Source organism: Canis lupus, chromosome 4 (assembly GCF_003254725.2).
Source record: "Canis lupus dingo isolate Sandy chromosome 4, ASM325472v2, whole genome shotgun sequence".
In the NCBI taxonomy this organism is placed as follows: domain Eukaryota; kingdom Metazoa; phylum Chordata; class Mammalia; order Carnivora; family Canidae; genus Canis; species Canis lupus.
The window spans coordinates 7955954-7975264 of NC_064246.1; the positions used below are offsets into that span (position 1 = coordinate 7955954).

The 19311-nt window shown below is 41.7% G+C and overlaps 1 long non-coding RNA gene across 1 annotated transcript; it reads right to left on the reverse strand.

The window, feature by feature from the left end:
* Window positions 1-837: 837 nt before the first annotated feature.
* On the reverse strand, window positions 838-18578 carry LOC112660865 (uncharacterized). Its single transcript, XR_003137272.3, has 3 exons — window positions 17455-18578; window positions 8083-8120; window positions 838-5532 (listed from the first exon to the last, which is right to left on the reverse strand). It is a non-coding gene; the product is annotated as an uncharacterized LOC112660865 (long non-coding RNA).
* Window positions 18579-19311: the final 733 nt, after the last annotated feature.

Below are 19311 nucleotides of genomic sequence, written 5' to 3' on the forward strand. Positions count from 1 at the left end.
CAGGAGCCACTCAAGGGCCCTTGCACCCACTAAAGCCCTTGCTGAATAAAGTACATGCTCACTGACACTTTCAGTGCCTCCTCTGGCTCATGCCCAATGCCAGGAGCTCAACTGACTGGTTTCCTCACCGGGCCCTTGAAATAACAAAGCAGCAGACCACAATCATACCACAGACCTTCCCAGGAGATGCTGACTACAGCACTCTACCCGTCAAGAGGATTTTTGTCCTAATCCAGAGGCTTCCCACCTTCCTCATAAAAAACTGCCTGAAAATATCGTATGATTTTGCTAGAGACTGTGGTTCCTGAAGCAATGCCCGAGCACACCAGGAGTGTGTACTGACATCCACATAGACATTAAATCCACGGAATCATCTCTTTGGTTACTGTTACTATCAAACAGCCCACAGGTATATAATTAGCACCTTCCAGATACAGCACTGTCCTAGGCCCTATTAAAATTAATAGCATGCCAAGAAGCAGGAGAGGGGAAAAGGGGACAAATAGGTGGAACTCTGGGGAATTTTAGGACAGTGAAAGTACTCTGTATGGCACATTAATGATGGATACATGTCATTATGCATTTGGCAAACCCCACAGAATATACAGCACAAAGAGTGAACCCTAATGGGACTCTGAAGTCTATGGACTTCAATTAATAATAGTGTATCAATACTGGCTCACCAATTCTCAACAAATGCACCACACTAACACAAGATAGTAGTAACAGGGAGCCCGTTCAGAGAGGGGGAGGGAAAAGTATATGGAAACTCTGTATTTTCTTTTTTTTTTAATATTTTATTTATTTATTTATTTATTTATGAGAGACATAGGGAGAGAGGCAGAGACACAGGCAGAGGGAGAAGCAGGTTCCCCGCGGGGAGCCCAGTGGGGACTTGGTGCCCGGACCCGGGGATCGCGCCCTGAGCCGAAGGCAGACGCTCAACCGCTGAGCCACCCAGGGGCCCCAAACTTTGTATTTTCTATCCAATTTTTCTGCAAACCTAAAACTCGAAAAAACGAAGTCCATTAATTTATTAATAAAAAATATTAACAGAACGGACAAGCAAAACAGGACAGGCACTAAGGCGGTAAGCAAGCAGGTATGCAGAGACAAGATTCAGTCACCAGGTGTAACATTGTTTCCACTTCTTGTGATTCTTTGTAATTCTCTGCATTTTAAATTCTTTTTTTAAGATTTTATTTATTTATTCATAAGAGACAGAAAGAGAGAGAGAGAGAGAGACACAGGCAGAGGGAGAAGCAGGCCTCCTGCAGGGAGCCCGATGCGGACTCGATCCCTGATCCCGCGATCACGCCCTGAGCCCAAGGCAGCCGCTCACCGGCCGGGCCACCCAGGCGCCCCTGCATTTTAAATTCTAAGGCTACGAGCTTCGCGGCAAGGAGGACCAGCTAAGAATAAGCCTACAAAATTGGCTCGAGAGCTGTCAAACCCGGCACATGTGTAAATGAAGTGGACTCAATGTATCATTTTTGATCCTAACTTGGGGGAAATGGAGAAGAGAAGCGAGAGCCGTAAGAGAGAGGCAAGAAGGCAAACACATCCGCCGCTTTGAGAAAAGCCCTCAACAGTAGTGACCGCGTAGCGGTGGTGGCACGTGCAGGGAGAGGAGCCGGTCTGCACCCCCGGGGGCCTCTGGGGGTGTAGACTGCCTGGCTTGGCCCCACGGCGGAGAGAACCACCCTGTGTGACGGTGCCCAAGCTCCTCGGGTTCACGCCCTGGGCCTGCTGTGTGTTGTCAGCTGAGGAACCGAGCTGCGTCCTTGAGCGTAAGCCAGACGCCGTGACAGATGGCAAGGACCTGCTCCTCCCGGGCACCGCGTCATCCGAGCAGCGCGGCAGAAGGAGCCGGGCTCCGGGTGCCCAGCTGGTAATCTTCTTATGTCCTGGGGCTTAAGGAGTGATAGCTGTTTGCAACTGTTCTTTCCAAGCAAAGCTTAAAGCTGGGCGGTCTGGTTTAGATCTGTTTATAGCACGAAAGAGACAAGGATCAACCAACAAGTAGGGGACTAAGGTGTAATCTGAAATGATAACAATAGTGGACGTGCATATCCCAGGGTTTCAAAGCATTTTCTCATACTTTAGCTCTTTCAATTATTACAACAACCATATGAGGAAACAAGGAGGAATCATTCCAATTATATTTTAAAAAGAGAGAGAGAAAGAAAAAAGAAACTGCCAAGCAGAGAGCTGTCACCACTGTGGTTAGTAAATGGTGGTAAATCCGTGAGTCCTAGATTTGCAAAACAAAACAAAACAAAACAAAACAAAACAAAAACCACTTCTGCATCATGGTAAGATCCAGGTTCTGCCTGCAGGGATCTTAGCTCCTTGCGGGATAGCCAGGGATTTAAAAAAATGGTGAGTTCGAAGTTCAGGAAGGCAGAAAAAGCACTGTGGGCTCAGATGGCTGGAAAGTCTTCCTAAAAGAGGAGACTGTTTTAGTTCCCTAAAAGAGAAGGGGAGGGGTGGGAAGGGAAGGCTTCCCAGGTACAAGGAAGAGTGAGAGCAAAGATGGGCAGCTTGCTTGCCAAAGAGAACCACTCACCCGGAGCTGAGAACTCATGTGGCTGAGGTTTTGGAGTAAGTAACTTTAGAAACAGAGGTTAAGGCCACATGATGAAGAGCTTTGAATGCCAAGCCACGGACTTTTTTTTTTTTTTTTTTTTTTCCTGTCAGCAAGTAGGCACCATTAAAGATTTTCAAGCAGAGTGATCTGCACAAAGCAGATTGCGGGGTGGGGGGTATGGTTCAAGAGAAGCTGCAGAGAGAGGAGCCTGGGTAAGAGGTGGGAGGGCCAAAGTCACAGAGATGGTGGGGATGAAAGACATTGAAAGGAAAGGACCAAGTGCTCAGACAAATGAAGAAATAATGACACCATGACATTAAGTTGCAGACGGATGGTGGGGACATGGCTGGAAACCCCTAGCAAAGGACAAGAGATTAAGGAGATAGGTTAAGGGAGAGTTATTTGCATAGATATGCTAATTGAGCATTAGGGGTAGAATGAGAACAGAACACTGAAATGAGAACTCCTCTTTTAAGGAGTGGGATCAGGAAGCAGAGTGAGAAAAAAGGTGTAAGACAATGGTGCCTGGGTGGTACAGTCGGTTAAGCGTCTGACTTTTGGCTTTGGCTCAGGTCGTGATCTCAGGGTCATGAGATCAAATTGTGTATCAGGCTCCATGCTCAGCAGGGGTGTCTGCTTGAGATTCTCTCTCTCCCTCTGCCCTTCCCCTCACTCTCACGTGCACAGTCTCTCTCTGTCAAATGAAATAAATAAATAAAATATTTTTTTTAAAAAAAGGTGTAAGACAGGAAGAGAGGCAGAATGGAGTATAGGTGTCACTTCCAGAAAGCCTTCCCAATCAGGCCCCTGGCAGTTCCTCTCCTCACATGGACTTGCCCACACACACCCCTAAGCTGGGCACCAGCCCCCAGGCACATAGTCAGAACTGGGAGATCCTCTGAGCCAACTAGGAATGCTGACTAGACCTGGGACAATCCACAGCAAGGTCATGAAAATCAGAAGAAGAGAGCTTTGGAAAGCAGGACACGCGCAATGAGGAAAAACACAGAGACATTGATGAGCGTGAAGACAGAAAAGAAGAATGGCTAGAGGGAACTATTTCACAGGGAGCTTCAGGGACAGGACCAAAATGTGAAGGAGCTCAGGAAGGTGTGGATGGCACAGAAACTAAAGCTCAGTACACAGCCTCCTCTTTCAAGACGTTCGCAGAGAAGGAAAGGAAAATTTAGGAGGAAAATCTGTGTGTGATGTGGGGAAGAGAAGGTCCTTTCAGAATAAGGTGAACATGCTCATAACCAAGTAGAGAGGAAGGAGAGGAGAAAGAGTGATTGAGGAGAGGAAGAGGGAAGATGCTGGGAAAAACTGCGGGGAGGCCCAGGGTGGGGAAGACCAGCAGGCCTTGGAGCCCAGCAACACTGTGCAGGCTGGGAGCTGTGCTGCCCACTGCTGGGCTCCTCCCTCACATTAGTCACCTGCCCACCCTTTCTCAGGAATACCACAGGGGTCGCTCAGTCAATTGTAGTCTGGATGGGCACACTGACAGGATATTCCTCCCATAATTAGATATCTGGAGAGAAACAGGTATGAGGAGCACACAAGAAAAGTAAGAAAAGCTGACAGAAGTGAAGAACTTACTTAGGGTTTATTGCCATTTTGCTAAGGGTTTTACTTTGACCATTTTATTCAGTCCTTACACTGCTGTATGTTTTACAAATGGGGAAACTGAGGGTATAAATGAATACCATGCCCATGCACAGGATATGGGCAATGGAGCTGGACACCGAGGGACTCCAGACCCATGAGCCCATCTGTAGTGTGGGGGATGGTTTACTGCCTCACAGGTGAACCAGAGTGACCTAAGAGATTGGAACCAGAAAGGTCCAGTCCAGAAGGATTCCTTGAAAGTGATGAGTTTAGCACATGCAGTGTTTTGGTTCAAAAGGAGCAGGACAGATTTCAGGGAAGAGGCTATGGGAGGGTATCTCATTAAAGGGGTGTTACATGTGCAATGGTGTTGAGGCTGGAGATGCAATATGAACATGCAAGCTCCTAACTGGCTGAATGGCACTTTGATCCAATATAGAAAACCCCTGGGTTCTGTTATGGGTGCCTCCCAGTTTAAGAAAATCTGACATTCAAAATCCAAACTTAACAAGTAGAGATAATAACTTGCTCAGTGAGCATCTACTGTGTGCTAGGCATTGCACCAGGAGCTTTCTAAACATGACCTCAAAACCACACAATTTTGCAGAGCAGAGATTGTCAGCCATACTCCCAAACCAGGTGTCATAGGTGAAGTGTATCCCCCCAAAATTTATATGTTGGAAGTCCTCAGAATGTGACTGTAATTGGAGACAACGACCTTTAAGGAGAAAATTAAGGTAAAATGAGCTCATTAGGGTGGGCCCTAACCCAATCTCACTAGTGTCCCTGTGAGAGGAGGAGATCAGGACATGGACGCACACAGAGGGAAAATGACACAAACAGCGAAGACGGCCATCTACAAGACAAGGGAGATGCCCTTAGGAGAAACCAAATCTGCCAATACCCGGATCCTGGGCTTCCAGCCTCCACAACCATGAGGACATAAACTTCTGGGTTTACTTCTGGGTGGAAATACACCAGTCTGTGGTACTTGTTATGGCAGCCGTGGCAGGCATTCACCAGAGAATCAGGGCTGGAGAGCCTAGTTCTTGTCCATCATCACAAAAACAAGAGCTCGGCCAATGAGACATCAGAACCTATGCAACAGACAGACCCATTGCTGTACCATAAGGTTTGCTCCAGGCCTCATAGTATCAGCTAAGCTATCTGATTAAAATACAATTCGTTTTACAAAAGCAACTTGCCCTTCTGGCAATAGATATTTCAAGCAAAGAAGATTCTACTGCTTTTGTTCATGTTCCTTTGTAGATGGTGATGTTTCCATAATGATGAGTTGGGTGATTCTGAGTCCACATCCATATTTGCATCTGGATAAACTAAAAAAAAAAAAAAAAAAAAAAAGGCTGAAAACTGTAAACTAATTTGATCTATTGAAGTGGTGGAAGTGAATTTAATTTTTAAGTAATTTTTGTTTTCCATGTCATATAAGGTTATCTGGAAAATAATCATTTTAACTGTTTTCTTTCTTAACCTTTTTTCACATTCCTATTTAGTACTCCTTTTGCTCTAATTGCCAAAAATTATTTCCCCTCAAAATGTCCCCTATTTATATATTTTTTAACTTTTCTTAGAGTAGTTTTTTTCAAGTTTTTATTTAAATTCCAGTTAGTTAACATACAGTGTAATATTAGTTTCAGGTGTAGAATTTAGTAATTCGTCACTTACATACAACACCCAGTGCTCATCATAAGTGCCCTCCTTAACGCCCATCACCTATTTTCCCATTCCCCACTCCCCTCCCCTCAGCTCTCCCTTTATTCTCCATAGTTTAGAGTCTGTTCCTTAGTTTGCCTCTTTCTCCCCCTCTATGTTCATTTGTTTCTTAAATTCCACAGAGCAGTTTTAGGTTCACAAAAAATTAAGATAAAGATACAGGGATTCCCATATGCCCCTTGCATCCATACACACAGCCTCCCCCATTATCAACACCACCCCCACCCGAGCATTACATTTCCTACAATGGATGAGCCTACGCTGGTGCATCATAATCACGCAGAGTTTACATCAGGGTTCATTCTTGGTGCTGTACCTTCTATCGGTTTGGACAAATATGTAATGATGTGTATCCATCATGACAGTATCATACAGAATAGCCTGATTACCTTAAAATCTTTTGCCTATTCATCACTCCTCCCTCTCCCTCCATCTCCTGGCAACCACTGATCTTTTTACTGTCTGCATAGTTTTGCCTTTTCCAGAAGGTCATACAGGAATCATATAGCATGTAGCCTTTTCAGATTAGTTTCTGTCATTTAGTAATATGCATTGAAGTTTCTTCTGTGTCTTTTCATGGCTTGATAGCTCATTTTTCTTTTTAGCACTGAATAGTATTCCACTGCCCGGATGTACCATAGTCTGTTACCTACTGAAGGACATCTCAGTTGCTTCCAAGTTTAGGCAATTATGAGTAAAGCTGCTATAAACATCCATGTCAGTTTTTGTGTGAACATAATTTTCGCCTCCTTTGAGCAAATACCAAGAAACATAATTGGTGTGTCATATGGTAAAAGTATACAAAAGTGTTTTTGTAACCACTGAATTATATTCCAAGGTGGCTGTATCATTGTGCAGTCCCTCAAAAAATGAATGAGAGTTCTCAAAGCTCCACAGCTCTGCTAGGATTTGGTGTCATCAGAGTTTTGAAATTTGGCCATTCTGGTAGATATTATAGTGGTATCTTGTTATAAGTTGCATTTACCTGATGATATATTATGTGAAGTATCTTTTATATGCTTGTTTGCATATGAATATCTTCTTTGGTGAGGTCTCTTTTAAGGTCTTCGGCCCATTTTTAATGGTGTTATTTGTCTCCTTATTGTTGAGTTCGTCTATTTGTATTTTTAATAAGATTTTTTTCAACTTAAAACGCTTATTATAAAAGTATCATACACACATGACAGTAAAAATCCAAACAGTGTAGAAGGGAACAAACCAAAATAAGACATGTGCCTGCCCCAATTGCCCACTTTGAGCACCTTTCATTTTTGGTGCTTGCAGTGCACTTCCCTTTGTGATACAATGGTATTTTGCTCCTAATATCTTTAAAGAAAACAGGGATTGACATATATAAATGTCTGCCTACATGAATATACTTTTAAAAATAAAGGGAAAAGAGCTTCTCAAAAATGGCCACTAGATGGTAGAAGTAAGCCAAAACATGCAACAAGAAGTAATGCTCCAGGTAACTTCTCTCCATTAGGAAGAAATCCATTTAGAAAGACAGGATTCTTCCAAGGTCCCCTCCTAATAGACCCAACATCCCCTCCCTCAGACTGCCTGGGCCATCTCAGACTGTGCATGAATGGAGATGGGAGGACTGTCATCATCTCATCTTCCCTGAATGCAAGACAGGCTATGAGGGCAGTTCATTCAAAGTGAAAGGACGAGGCAGGCATGCTCTGCCACCTTCAGCATATCCAGATGTCTCTGTGCCCCGGTATAAATGATGGCCTTCCACTCAGCTTCAGATACTGCATCCCACCCTCCAATCCCACCAAAGTAAATGTGCCACTAGTGAGAGACCAGCTCTTAATGCAAGCCCACCTCTGGCCCAGGAAGGAAGAAACTTCTGAATAGCCTCTGGACTGGAGTGAATTAGCTCAAGTCAAAATTTGTAGAATCTTTTTTGTGTTTTGGTCTGTGTTCACTGTACATAATAAATGATCAGTAAAAACCTTGTAGTGTTCTGATCCGAAAGGGCACCTGTATCCCAATGTTCATTAACAGCAATGTGAATAAGAGCCAAACTGTGGAAGGAGCCAAGATGTCCAACGACGGATGAATGGATAAAGAAGATATATATATACCACAAATATATATATACACAATGGGATATTACTCAGCCATCAGAAAGGATGAATACTTACCATTTGCATTGACATGGATGGAACTGGATGATATTATGCTGAGTGAAAAAAGTCAATCAGAGAAAGACAATTATCATATGGTTTCACTCATATGGGGAATATAAGAAACAGGGAAGAGGATCATAGGGGAAGGGAGGGAAAACTGAATGGTAAGTATCAGAGAGGGAGACAAATAATGAGAGATTCTTAACTCTGGGAAAAAACAGGGTTGCTGGAGGGGATGTGGAGGGGGATGGGGTAACTGGGTGACAGGCAGTGAGGAGGGCATGTGATGGGATGAGCACCGGGTGTTATACACAACTGAAGTATTATTGAACACTACATCTGAAACTAATAATGTACTAGGTGTTGGCTAATTGAATTTAAATTAAAAAAAAAAAGATGTTAGTTGAAAACAAAAAGACTTAGTGTTTTTACTTGATCTCAAAACCACATTCCTAAAGCACTGAAGGAGGAGCTTTCCATTCATTAGATGTTCCTTTAGTTAACACAAGGGCTTAAGCAGCAGAAGAAAAGGTCTTACAGATTTGAGAACATTCTCTATACTTTTCTCTATGACCAAACCATTTCATGATTCTAAAAAAAAATGAGAACAAAAACAGCCAAGCAAGTAAAAGGGGGGAATATGTTTAAATAAGAAAAGTAAATATGAACAATGCTTTGAGAATTTTGTTCCCCGAAACTTATCCTAAGAAAGTATTGCAAGAGAGCCAAAAAAACAACAAACAGGAAAGGAAAAAGCAGAACTACAAACTTAAATATCCAACGACTGAGTAATAGTTAACTATAAAATATTAATTTACTAGATCACTATCTACAGTAAAAGTCATTTTGAAAAATTACAAAGTCATGCATTATAGATTTACAGTTTTTTTAGACATGACTGTAATTAGGCTCCATAAAGGCAAAGCAGACTAAGCAAGGAAATGTTTCTCCATAACAATCTGCCAATAGCAAGACCTAGATGTTGACCAAAGCACTGTGTTTTCCTAACAAGAATCCAATCTCTCAGTTCCAATCTCAGGTCACCTACAAATGTGATATTGTGTCACACTGTGGTTTTCTATTTATTGCCTTCGTGTTTGAGTTGCCATAGTAGTAAAATTTATTTTAATAAAATTATCAAATTTTCCTTTACTAATTAAAGTGTATTTTATTTTGAAACCATGGCAACATAAATTTACTCTCAACTATGTTACCACAATGTTCACATTTTGTTTCAGATTTTTCAGTTTGTGGGATCCCGGGGTGGCTCAGTGGTTTAATGCATGCCTGCGGCCCAGGGCATGATCCTGGAGACCCGGGATAGAGTCCCACATCGGGCTCCCTGCATGGGACCTGCTTTTCCCTCTGCCTGTGTCTCTGCCTCTCTCTCTCTCTCTCTCTGTGTCTCATGAATAAATAAGAAAATCTTAAAAAAAAAAAAAAAAAAAGATAAGAATCTGGTTGACCCATAGAAGGGTCCAGTAACAGGATAACAGGATAGAGCAGGATCCCCAAGGAGAAAATAAGTTGTTTATGCTAATGTTTATATGAGAGAATGAATGACCCTCAAATTCATATCTAAAAAAAAAGGGGGGTGGGGAACTCTTCTAGTTATTCACATGGATTTTGGCAAGGAAGTCAAGCTTCCTTGGACTGGGTCCAGAACCTGCAATCCCAGGACCTCCACAAAGACCAAAGGGCAGCAGAGGTTGATTAAGCCCAACAGAGAAATCTATCTCCTGGCTGGCTCACAGACACAGTTTCTGACCCTACAAAGTGTCACAGTGTGCAGAGTGAGACGAGTAGACAAGTTTTGCTGCTTAGAAGAAATGAGCCGACAATCCTAAGTGTTCTTCTATGCCTTTCCCATTACGGCAGAGAGCTAGCATGGATCGTCATTAGATCAGGAACTGAAAGAGGACGGAGATCCCAAATCTTTCATTTGAGTCTGTTCATTTTATCCTAAAAGCCTTTTGCCCTAAAATAGAGAAAGAGGTATAATGTGTATGTATCAGTGGATTCCTTCATATATATCTATAGATAGATAGATAGATAGATAGATAGATAGATAGATAGATATAGATAGATATACAATGTATATGTGAACATATAATTCTCAAATATGTGTGTATTTGTAAAAAGCTATTTTTTCAAATAAGATTGCCCATCAGAAGCTTTGTGATTATACTAGAATGAGGTGGAATTGAGTCAAATTTTGATCGTCCAACACAATGGACCATCACTGATCATCTTAAAAGCTCGGGTTAAATTAATAATTTTCACCTCCACCTGTATCAAAAGAACATATTTTTAAGTAAAATGAAAAAGACAAGAGTATGGGGATGGCTGGGTTACTCAGTGGTTAAGCAACTGCCTTCAGTTCAGGGCGTGGTCCAGGAGTCCTGAGATCAAGTCCCATATTGGGCTCCCCTCGAGAAGCCTACTTCTCCCTCTGCCTATGTCTCTGCCTCTCTGTGTCTCTCATGAATAAATAAATAAAATCTTAAAACCAAAAAGAAAAAGACAAGAGTATAGAAAGATATGTGTATGTGTAGTAAACATATGTAAGCAGAGCAGAAAATTAGAGTTTTTAAAGAAAATGCATTAGTTTGGGAAAAAATAAAATTGAAAAAAAACACATATTATTATAACACATTTCCTCTATAATGCCTACAAATTTAATATGAAAGATATTTAGTACAGTACTTTAAAGCTTATTTGAAATGGCAAATTCTTTGCAAATGGGAATCAGAAGCCAGGTGCCTATTCCAGGAAAGAGATTTCTGTATTGAAAGAAAACAACAACAAAGGACCTATGTGCAAATAAATAATCACCCATGTTAAATCAAGGGGTCAAAGACCAGCTTGGCAGCTGGAACAAAGACAAATTTGTCATCAAAACTCTTTGGCCCTACTTTCCTAAAGTAAATTTGGAGCTAATTAACTTTCAAGACTTTTCCGGGATTTTTTTCCACAGTGACAAGACAAAGAAACACATTCAAGATAAAAAACAGATGTTGAAGTTTACTGGTCATTTGTCCATGTACATTATATATTTCCAAGTCATTGTGAAAGCTGTAGTTTGGCCAAGGTCCAAATGTATTAGGTGAAATGGACATTGTGGATCTTACTCTATTCCATGTGTGTGGAGCATGGCTGGACTCTACCTAGGCTGAGATACATTTCCCTAATGTGTTAGATATTCCTTATTGCAGTTCCCTTTGGGTGTTGTGTAAAGATTTTCAAAATTCACTGGGACTTTAGAACTTTCATCAGGTCTCTTATATTGATATTGGGTCCACCCACATTCATCACACCATCTCTTTTTTGTCAAATCATGAATTTTGGCTACTCGATACCTGACTTCAAGAATACAAGGAGAAGGGATCCCTGGGTGGCACAGTGGTTTGGCGCCTGCCTTTGGCCCAGGGCGTGATCCTGGAGACCCAGGGTCGAATCCCACATCAGGCTCCGGTACCGGAGCCTGCTTCTCTCTCTGCCTATGTCTCTGCCTCTCTCTCTCTCTCTCTCTGTGACTATCATAAATAAATAAATAAATAAAAGGATATTAAAAAAAAAAAAGAATAAAGGAGAAAATACAGCAATAATTTCCCCACAGAGATGTCAGAGAAAAACAAACAAAAAAAGAAATAAAAAGATAAGCGGAATACATCTATGTTTTTTAAGGACCTTTGTACGATTTTTTAGGTTCCTGTGAACCTGTGTTCACTTTTGGTTGCTAAATAATAAAGTCTATACTCCAGGACAACAAACAAATGCATTAAAATATAAGATCTCTATGCATCTAAGAGCCTGTGCAGCAGTTGATTTAAGATCCCAAAATACTGGAAGTCCTTGAGGAGTTGCAGACTAGAAAGAAAGGATAGAAATAGAACATTTCTAGATAAAATATACTTGAATAAACAAATTTGTATTTGAATAGATACATTCATTACATGTTCTAGAACTTCCCTTACTCAAAATTTTAAATGAGGTACAACTAAAAGCACTAGGGACAATTCTAATAAGACACGCATACTACCAAATTCATATACAAATAGTAATTCCCTTTAAAAACTGATCAGGCTGCTGAGTGTTTCTGAGAAACAAATACGACACCTCATAGAATTCGACTTGTATATGATAGAGTCATCTAGAACAGAGAGATGTTTAAATTTTTATTTTCAGGGCACCTGGGTGTCTCAGTGGTTGAGCCATCAGCCTTTGGCTGGGGTCGTGATCCTGGGGTCATGGGATGGAGTCCCACATCAGGCTCCCCACATGGAGCCTGCTTCTCCCTCTGCTTGTGTCTCTGCCTGTCTCTCTGTATCTCTCATGAACAAATAAATGAAATCTTTTTTAAATAAATAAATAAATTTTTATTTTCTTGTCCACTTCTCTTTCTCATGGTAATCTATCTAGAGTTCCAAAATTTACAAGGTCTGTAAAAATTAAATTTGGTCTGCTCAGCTGGCATCCGTCCTCCTCATAGTTCTTCAGGAGAAACGGCTCTATGATCTCCTTCTGTGGTTTCCCTAAATGTTGCAGAGCACTCACTGGCAATGCATACACAAGGCTTTAGATTATAACTCACCCACATATGGTGCTCCCCCTTATCCATAGGGGATGTGTTTCAAGACCCCCAGTGGATGCCTGAAATCGGGGATGCTACCAAACTCCTGGTATACTGTGTTAATTCCTATATATACATTTGATAAAGTTTAACTTATAAATTAGGTACAGTAAGAGATTAACAGCAATAACTAAAAATAAAATAGAACAATTATACGGTAAGAAAAGTTATGCGAATGTGGTCTCTTTCAAAATCTTGTATTGTTCAGTACTCGCCCCTCTTGTGACAATGTGCGCTGATGATATGCTTCCTGATGAGCTAGCGTGAAGGGAGTGATGCACACCCTGACCTAGCGTGAGGTGCAGTTAGGCTGCTAATGGCCTCTGGCAGATTCAGCAGAAGGAGGATCATCTGCTTCCGGGGTGGGGGGGGGCAGTTGACTGTGCCTTATTGAAACTGCAGATAAAGGGAAGCCACTGTACTCAACTTCTAGCCTATTGTTCTAAACTCAGAAGAAAGATAAATAAAATTGTAAGACCTTTCTTTTGGACTGCTTTTGCTGTTATTAAAGTTTGTGCACAAAGATTACATAGAGGGGGTTGGTGGATCTTGGTGAGTAAGCAGGAATGTTTTACCTGGAGCCTCATTTCTAAGCAGCTATGTAGCAGGGTTCCTTTGGAGTCAATCCAGCCCACCACTACCTTCTTTCTCCCACACACCCTCCTGCCCGCCCCCCCAGGCTCCACCCCCATCCACTCCACACAGTCTTTTGCTGTTGAAGGCCCCCTGCTTTCCCTGGTGTATTCTCTTGGTCAGGACTTCCATAAGGCTCCAGACAGTGCTGGAGGTATTCCTGCTCAACAGGAAATACTCAGGAATCCTTGGCCTCCATATTCCCAAGACAGCAGCAGCAAGTGCCTGACTCCACTCCTGGTTAGTGAACCTACCCCTCACCATCTTCATTTCCCAGGAAGGTTCAGACCCCATTCCAAACATGCCCTAACTTCAGCAAACACATGGAGCTCTCAGAGTCCACTGAAGCTCCTCTCCCTGGCCTTGGGCAGGCAAGGAGCAAGTGTGGAGACAGGGCATGGTGTGAATGTCCCTCTTCTCACTATCCTCTGTTACCCCATTTTTTGTGTGTTTTTTTAGGTATTCTACTACATATAACATAAGATACACCTTTTTTAGGTACACAGTTCAATTACATTCATGTTGTTGTGCAACCATCACTACCATCAACCTCCAGAATTTTTTTATCTTCCCCAACTGGAACTTAGTTCCCATGAAACAAAAACAGTAACTCCCTAACCCCCTACACTTAACCCCTGGCGACCACCATTCTATTTTCTGTTTCTATGAATTTGACTCCTCTAGACATCTCTTATAAGTGGTGTCATACAGTATTTGCCCTTTGTGCCTGGCTTATTTCTCTCAGCATAATATCTTCCAGGTTCATCTGTGTTGTAGCATGGGTCAGAGTTTCCTTCCTTTTTAAGGCTGAAAAATATTTCACTGCACAGTTAGACCACAACTTTTTATCTGTTCATATATTGATGGACACTTGGGTTGCTTCCACCTTTTGGCTATTATGAATAATGTTGCTATGAACAGAAGTATACAAGTGTCTCCTCTGATTCTTTTATAACCTTGATCTTTTCTAAATTTTGCCTATGTCAGACTCAATCTCATATTTATTTTGGTATTTGATGTCCATTACATTAGTGCCTCAATCGAAATTTAGACAGGAAGAAATCCATCTTAACATTCTGTTAGAAGAACACCCGAAGATAACCTTAGGCCCTATCTAAATTTCTGTAACTTTAATTATACCAAGTAGGTCTTCTGTCTCAGGGTTTTCCCCCAGAAACTCCTGCCTTCATTTTCTAGTGAAGGTTTCAAATCAGACTGCTTCAAATAAGGACCTCAACAATATAATCCAAATGTTAATATAGAGTGAACACATGACCGGGCAATTTCCCTCCTAAGTATACACCTGGGAAAAAAAGAAAACACCTCCACAAAAAAACTTGTAGACAAATATTCATAGCAGCTTTATTCAGAATAGCTGAAAATAGGAAACAACGAAAATGTTTGTCAACTGATCAACGGTTGGACAAAACGTGCTACATCCAGGCAATGAAATACTACTCAGCAATAAAGACAATGAAGTAGTGATACAAGCTATGATATAGATGGACATCAAAAACATTATACTAAGAAAAGAAGACTAATGAAAAATCCAACATATTGTAGATTTCCATTTATATGAAATGTCTAGAAAAGCCAAATCCATGGAGGCAGAAAGCAAATTAGTGGTTGCCAGGGCTAGGCAGTGAGAACAGGGAATGGCCATAAATGAGACACAAGCTTCTTTCCAGGGTGATGAAAACATTCTAAAATTAGATTGTGGTGATGACTGCACAGTTCTCTAATTTCACTAAAAATCATTTACTTAAAATGAGTGAATTCTGTGATATATCAATTATATCTTAATAAAGCTGTCTTTTAAAAAGATTCAAATCTTTTTGATTTGAATAAACTATCTGTTATAGTGACGTTCTAACAATTAGGCTACAGGATTCTTTGCTTTTGCTTATGTATTTTTTTAACTTTCTTCATTGAACATCTGACTTTCCTAACAACAAATGTTGTGTGTATATTTTAAATTAAAAGTATGAGTAGGAGCACCTGGCTGGCTTGGTCAGTAGAGCATGCAACTCTTAATTTTGGAGTCATGAGTTCAAGCCCCTTGTTGAAGGTAGAGATTACTTTTTAAAATTGAAAATATAAAATATTGAACAAAATTGAAAGCATGAGTGAATTTATTTATTTACTTTTTGACTTGCTTACTTACTATATAGTAGTGGGGGAGGCTTTTCAAATAAGACAGAAAACTCACGAGACTAAAGGCACTCTGCCAAATTTGCCACATAAAATGTTAAAATTTCTCTGTCAGAAAAACCAAACCAAAACCAATAATCAAACACGAAGTTAAAACATAGAAGATAAATTGGGGAAAACAGTTACAAACACAATGACAGACAAAAGATAATTTCCTTTATTTAACAAGTGTAGCCAAATCAGTAAGAAAAAAGTTGAACACAATGGAAAAATAAGCGAAGAATATGAACAAGTAATTCACAGAAGAAATAACTGCCATTTCTACAGATAAAAAGATGTTAAATCTCATTCACATTTCAGTGAGGGTATCAATTTGTGCAACCTTTTAAAGTGCAATTTGATATAATCTACCTACTACTATTAAATCTACTTTTAGGGATCCCTGGGTGGCGCATCGGTTTGGCGCCTGCCTTTGGACCAGGGCACGATCCTGGAGACCCGGGATCGAATCCCACGTCGGGCTCCCGGTGCATGGAGCCTGCTTCTCCCTCTGCCTGAGTCTCTGCCTCTCTCTCTCTCTCTCTCTCTCTCTGTGACTATCATAAATAAATAAAAATTAAAAAAAAAATAAAATAAATCTACTTTTAAATAATAAAATATTATTTTATTTTTATACTTTTTTAAAGTGTGGTTCTGTATATGTATGACTTAGTGCTTCTACACCTAGGACTTTTCCCTATAGAATATTCCGGCAAAGATATTACCAGACAGATGTGAGTGTATGGTCTTTGCATTGCTGTGCTAGTGAAATACTAGAAACCTAAATGTCCATGAGTAGGAACCAAGCTAAATAAATCATAGTATCTTACCAATGGATCCTACACACCTTTAAAAAGTATTAGATCTAGATGTGCCAATGTAGAAATAGCCCTAAGAAAGATGGAGTGAAAAAAGAGCAGAAGAATGAAGAGTAAAAATACAGTCTATATACATGTTAAATACACACACATATTTGGGGGGAACATAAAAATGATTATCTCGGTAACAGGGACTGAGGGACTGCTGGGAAAGAAAGCTGTTTATTATCCATTTTTAAACTCCTATGCTGTTTTGCATATTTCAAGCTTGTGTCCTGCAATTTTTTTTTATGTCCGGAGAGGTTACCTGGAGAGTGGAAGTATGAACCATTTTGGGGTTTTTTTTTTTTTTTTGCTTTTCCATATTTAAACATAACTTGCTGGATCTATTTGAAGAGGGTGCTGCCTCCCGCCGCCAGGTGCAGCCGGGAGCGCAGACGCAGCCCGAGCTCGTCCTTGGGAGCCCCGCGGCCCCCGCACCCGCCTGGTCCCACGTCTGCGGCCCAGCGCGCTGTGTGCACGCGGCGGGGGGGGGGGGGGGGGGGGGATCGCCATCCCTCACCCCGCTCCTTTAGCAGCTCCTTTAGCCTCTCGTCCAGTGATTTGCCTCCCCACGCCAGAATGTCTTACCCACGCCCACTCCGCTACGGGGACCTCCTAATAGAAGTAATAAACAGGTGCGGAGATGATGGGGCCCTTTTATTTTGTCTGTGTTCCCAAATGAGCATGTGCCACTTTGGTTATCGTGAAAATCGGTTTAAAATGATAAATCACCGATACGGGCCTGTCTATACGAAGACACGACATCTACTGGATTCTAGGGAATTTTGAGTCAGGGTAACCAACCTCCCCTGCAGAGAACAGAATGGGGGGGAGACGCAGCATGTGGCAGGTGAGAGGCCTCTGAAGGCTCCACCTTTCTTGGGAGGCAGGGTTGGGGCACAGGAGCCCAAAGAAAGGACGGCGAGGGGACGGGACGGAAAGGCAGAGAAGAGCCGGTCTGTGCGCGCTCTGGGGTCTGAACTACCTCCTCCCAATCTCTCCTCCCGCAGCCTTTACAGAATGTGCCACGTAGCTGCTGTCCTTAGCTGGGTCCTGCATCAAGACGCATACCTTTACAGAGGAAGCCAGAAGAGGTGTGGTGACACCGCCTCTCGTGCCAGGCACTAGATGGCCGAAGTTGCCAGGAAACCTTTACTGTCGAACCCTCACCTCCAGAATTCCCCCAAGGAGGGAAACGTTCACATCTGATTGTGGCCCTTGTGGCCTAAGCATCTCAAACCGTATCACTGAGTGGCTCTTTTATCAGAGTTCTGACTCATAACAGGAAGGAATAAAAAAAATAAAAAATATAAAATCTTTGTTAAAGTCATCTAAAAAAGACTAGCAAGATTCTTGCTTTCAAAAACTCACAACAACTAGAGAATAATTCAGCATGACCTTTTAGGGCAGTAATTTTCAAAGTTATTTCCAAAATAAGATAATTGTAATTAAACAACCATGTTTGAAAAGACAACTCTTTTAAAAAGAGTTTAAAGCTCCTTTAGCAGCTCCTTTAGCCTCTCGTCCAGTGATTTGCGTCCAGTGATTTTAGTTTTAGCTAAAAACTGCCCAGAAATATAGACCATTAAATGACTGACTGGGTCTTCAGTTAACAGGGGTCCAAAGATACGACAAACACTTGGATGAAGCACTAGAACATGGACATCACTATGAATGATGGCTGGCTTCCACGTTAATGAGCAGATATTTTAGTTCCCATGAGACCAAAGAGCTTATGGACTAGTGGTTTACAGCTTGCTGCTGTGGCTCTGGCCAGTATAGTCTGCTGAGCTTCGTGACCCAATGAGATCTCCTGCAGTGGAAGAGAATGACTGGAAGTTTTCCCTAGGAGTAAGTGTGAAGAGTCAGGGAAAGGTTCCCACCTGGGATTTTTGAGACGTTGCCTTGTGTGGTGAGGCACAAGGGTTAAGTCCACTTCCATTCTGGTTTCTTGCTCAAAATTATTGGCTTCCCTTTACCTAAAGCAGCATTTCCAAAGAGTTCCACAGAAAGACTATTATGTTCCATGAAAAGAGGTTCCACAGGCTAGCCTAGCACTTCTCAACGTTAATGTGTATTATGGGTCACCTTTGGGATCTTGTTAAATGAAGATTCTGATTCTGGGGTGGTACCTGAGATTCTGCATTCCTATCAAACTCGCCAGGGTGCTGATGCTCCTGGTCATCAGACCACACTCTGAGTTAGCAAAGGGTCAAAACTTGTTTTTTAAAAAAAAGAAATATATATATATATATATACACACACACACTTTTGGGGATTCCTGGGTGGCTCAGCAGTTTAGCGCCAGCCTTTGGCCCAGGGTGTGATCCTGGAGTCCCAGGATCGAGTCCCATGTCGGGCTCCCTGCATGGAGCCTGCTTCTCCCTCTGCCTGTGTCTCTGCCTCTCTCTCTCTCTCTCTCTCTGTCTCTCTCTCTGTCTATCATGAATAAATAAATAAAATCTTTAAAAAAAATAAAAAAATAAAAGGAACTTTCATGCCTGTAATGTGTTCATGTGCCCTGTAGATCTCTAAAGGAGTAAACGGAATCTAATGTTCCCTAAACAAATGTGCCCTGTTCTCCACTCTTACAGTCTTTCAGTCTCTAACTAAAGGCTTGGAAAGCTATACATTCACAATCAGTCCCTCTCTCTTTCTTACATCACTCATCCCTACCTGATTTCCTTCTTTCCCTTCCTGCCTCCTGGTATGACTCCCCATCCTCCCCTGTACTCCTAAATGCAGTGCTTCCAAGCTATGCGTAAGAATTTCCCCAGAGCTTGTTTAATGCAGATCCCTTGGCCCCACATCCAGACACTCTGATTTAGTAAGTTAGGAGTAGAGCCTGAGAATCTGCACTTCTAACAGACTCCCATGGGACACTGATGCTACTGGTCCAAGGAGGAGCATGGCCTTAGAGATGGAATC